Below are 3,940 nucleotides of genomic sequence, written 5' to 3' on the forward strand. Positions count from 1 at the left end.
TGGTCTAGTGCATGGACCTAGTGTGTGTGTGTTTGGGCGGGAATGTGGAGGTCTTGGGGAAGGAAATATAAAAATTTTTGAACATGTACGAGTCTGTCTGAGACTACAAAGATTACACTGAAGCTGAAAATCTTCTCTACCCAGACTCCTTAAAGCAGCTGCCCAGGCTGTCACCCCACAGCTACGCTGGCTGACAGCTGACATGCTCTCATGCTCCTGGGCTTTCAGGGGGCCCAAAGTGGCAGCAGTCTTCCAATTTCAGCAGGCACTGGTCTGCACAGCTCAGGACCAACTACGTTGCTCCGTGTCACATGTCAGATGTGATTGGGCCAAAAGAATCATGAAGCTCATTAAAATAAAGGTATCTGGGCCTCCCACCCAAGCAAAGCCCTGAAAATGATACTTTCTCCCTCAAACACCCAAAAAACAATGTTTTCCTAAGTTAGAATTCCTTACTAGTGGATCTGGCTGTTGCTGTGATAATCAGTAAAGGGGGGGAAATCCAGTAGCGATAACATACAAATCCCCAATTCTCAAGTCTAATGGAAAAAAAAGATTCCATTGAAAAAATGCTAAACCTTTACGGGAAGCACTGGAATAAAGTTCTTTGCAAATAAGATATGACTTCAAATAGTGAAAGGTCTCTGAGTTGCTCTCATAAACAAACACTTAGAAAAATGGCTCTGGCTCAGGTGGGTCCTGATAAAGATGTCAGCAGTGAGTGTTTCAACATCACGGATTAGTATTTACTGAGCTCTGTAGAAACAAGAAGGTTCTAAGGGCTTGGTCAGCTGGGCGGGGCAGGAGGCCTGGGGTGGGAGAGAAGCAAGGGGAAGGCGGGGGAATTACGAGGGAAAATACCCAGGCAAATGTCCTAGCTTTCCAAACTCTCTGGCTGAATGATCTTGGAGGAAGTCACCTGTCCTCTTCCAACCTCAGTGCTCCCATCTGTAAAATGGGAACAAGTTTACCTGTTCTTATCGACTCAGAGGTCATTCTTTTTCTTCTCCCTCTCACATCCCATGTCCAACTCATCGGCAAATCCTGACTCTCCCTTCAGAATTGTGTTCGGAACCTGGCCAGTCCTCAGTGCTCTCCCACCGCTCAAGCCTTGGTCTCCTCGAGTTGGGTCCCTCTAGCAGCAGCTTACTGGCCTCCCTGCAGCTGCCCCTGCCCCCTTCCTACAATTCTCATCAAAGCAGCCAGAGTGATCTTGCTAGACAGTTCTGAAGTCAGATCATTTGCTCCAAACCATCCACAGGGGAGAAAGCCCAGGTCCTTGAAACGCCCCCCCACCCCCAACACACACTGCGTCGTCGCCCAGCCCGGTCATTCAGCTGTGGCCCTGGTGGCTGCCAGATTCACACAGCAGGCACCGCTCCCTCAGGGCCTGCCATTCCCTGCACCCGACACTCTCCCTCTGACCATCCCATTGAAAACTGCAACTTTCACCTCTGCCCAACCTTCTTTCTTGGTTTATTTTTTTCCATAGCATTTAGGGAGAAAGGTGTTTGTTGTCTGCTTCCCTTGGTGAAAATGGAAACATGATGACAGTGATTTTTGTCTGCTTTGTTCTTCATTGTACTCCTAGTACCTAGACCACTGCCTGGCACACACAGGTGCTCGGTAAGTTTCTACTGGATGGATGGATAGATGGATGGATGGATGGGTGGATGGGTGGATGGGTGGAAACACAGCATGTGGACTAAGAGCAGGGCTTTGAGGTCAGACTGACCCAGCTGCAAATAATCGTGCTGCACAAATTCTTTTTAAAATTAGTTTTTGTGTGAGTCCTTTATCAAGTTCCTTTCTGAGGTTTTCCCCTGTCGAATGTGAATAATAATACTCATCTCACAGGCTGTTTGTAAATTCTCGGCAAGTTGTGATGAGTTTGCTGTGAGCCTCAAATGAAATGATGATATATGAAAGAACTCTGTAAACTGAAAAACTTGAAGGAAACACAAGCCTATTTTATCGGGCACTTACAATGTGCCAGGCACTGTTTTAAGCCCCTTTGCGTGACGCAGCTCTTATAATCCTCATGTCACTGCAACGCAGGGGGTACTGTTAGTTTTCCCAATTCACAGATGAGTAGACTGAAACCCAACACCACCCTGCTGGGTGCAGTGGGGTCCCAAGCCCACGGCGTCTAACTCCTGCCCACTGGGTATGACTGCCTCTTCCAGAACAGTACTGCCTTTGTTATTAGTGAGAAGACAAAAACTACTGGGCAAATATTAAAAAGAGCTCAGTGCCCCAAATCTAGTACTTCTACATCAGTTTGGATAGTGACAATATTCACTGGTCCTCTCTCCTTTTGCTAACCTTCTCCTCCTATTCCTGATCCCTGTCCCCAACTAGGTCTGCAGCGATCTGATTAAGTTTTGTTGTATCTTTTGCCCTTGGTAACCTTAATACTTCCATGATTTCACAGTCCCTTCTCCGCTGATACCTGTGTGCCTGCCCCGTGATTTACATGCCTTTTTATGGAACTGGATTCCTGTGCCTGGCGTTTAGCGGGGAGAGGTGTCAGTGCTACCTGTGGAAGCTGTGTGTGCGCATAGCACAGGCTTCTATTGGGTCGTCGGGAAAGTCATGACATATTTTTCTGTTTTTCAATGCAAAAATGTGTCATGACTTTTCTGACGACCCAATATTATTCCCCACACTCACTCTCTTCACATGCGTTTCCCTTCTTAGACCAGAACCTCCTCGGGGAAGGGACAGTCTTTCTAGTTTTGTATTTCCAGCACCGAGCATAGTATCTGACTTACAGAAGGCACTCAATAAATCGTTTTTCAACTGAACTGCAAATTTCTGAGTGGGAAACTAACGTTCCAAAAAGTTTAACTATTAATATTTGACTGGGCTATGCCAGTGCTGAGTCCGAGGCAGGGCGCACAACCACGTCTGCCTGCCTCCCATTCAAGACTCATCCCCACCTAGCTAGAAAATCCCTCCAGCGACCCTTCATGCCTCCTGCCTCCATAGCCTTCGAGCCCACCCCCAACCACCATATGTTACATCTAAGGTAAACGTCTTAAAGCAGTGCTTTCATCATTTTCACAAGAAATTACACAATAGTTATCTACTGCATCATGACAGAAGTCTTCTGTAGTATTTCAAGGCCCTCTGTAATCTGACTCCACTCTACTTAAACAATCGTGTCTCCCACTGGGTGCCACAGCCCCCAGTTGGCCTCTGCTGGGCAGATTCCCTTATGATGGCCCAAACTGCAGGCCTGTGGCTGCTCACGTAATGAACACAGAATCGCTAGCTTCAATGGCTTCAAAACCTTTCACCATAGATTAAAGTTAAGAATGGTAGCTCTTGGACCGGCCGAGTGGCGCATTGGTTAAGAGCTGGCTTGGGATGCCAGAGGGCCCCAGTTCGGATCCCACATATAAGAGCCAGTGACACTGCCCTCTACAGCTAAGAAGCTGAACAACTGTTCAACCTGGAGCTGGGCTGCCGTGAGTCGCAGGGACTGTGTAGGCTGCAGCCCCTGCTGCAGTGGGTTGCCATGGGCTACCGTGTGTAGCCAGCAGTCGCGGTGAGCGGCCCTCCAGAAGCCGGCGACTGATCTGCCTCGCCCGGGAAGAGCGCAATGATGGTGCCAACTTGGGCCAGTGAAGCAACAAAACGACAGCAACTTGTCTGTTCCCCTTACACCAACTCCCCAGCACTGTTCCCATCCCCCAATAAAAAAAAAAAGAATGGTGACTCTTTATTTCAGGGAATTTTGCATAATATAGAGCTACTACAAATTATCAAAATGTACTTCTGCAAAATTAGGGGAAATGAATATATTTTCTTAATACAAGAGTAAATTTAATTCCTTCCCTCTCTTCCTCCCTCTCTCCCTCCCTTCCCTTTCTTTCTTCTCTTTCTCTCTCTCTCTCTCTCTCTCTCTCTCTCTCTCTCTCTCTCTCTCTCTCTC

At 47.5% G+C, this 3,940-nt stretch overlaps 1 protein-coding gene and 1 pseudogene across 4 annotated transcripts in view; one reads left to right on the top strand and one right to left on the bottom strand.

Moving 5' to 3' along the window:
* SPATA13 (spermatogenesis associated 13) overlaps positions 1-3,940 on the bottom strand; it is a 143,396-nt gene that overhangs the window by 24,927 nt on the left and 114,529 nt on the right. The window lies entirely within an intron of this gene.
* LOC109387499 (60S ribosomal protein L36a-like) overlaps positions 1-3,940 on the top strand; it is a 9,157-nt pseudogene that overhangs the window by 552 nt on the left and 4,665 nt on the right.

The sequence above is a fragment of the Hipposideros armiger genome, unplaced genomic scaffold (genome assembly GCF_001890085.2).
Source record: "Hipposideros armiger isolate ML-2016 unplaced genomic scaffold, ASM189008v1 scaffold_160, whole genome shotgun sequence".
NCBI lineage: Eukaryota > Metazoa > Chordata > Mammalia > Chiroptera > Hipposideridae > Hipposideros > Hipposideros armiger.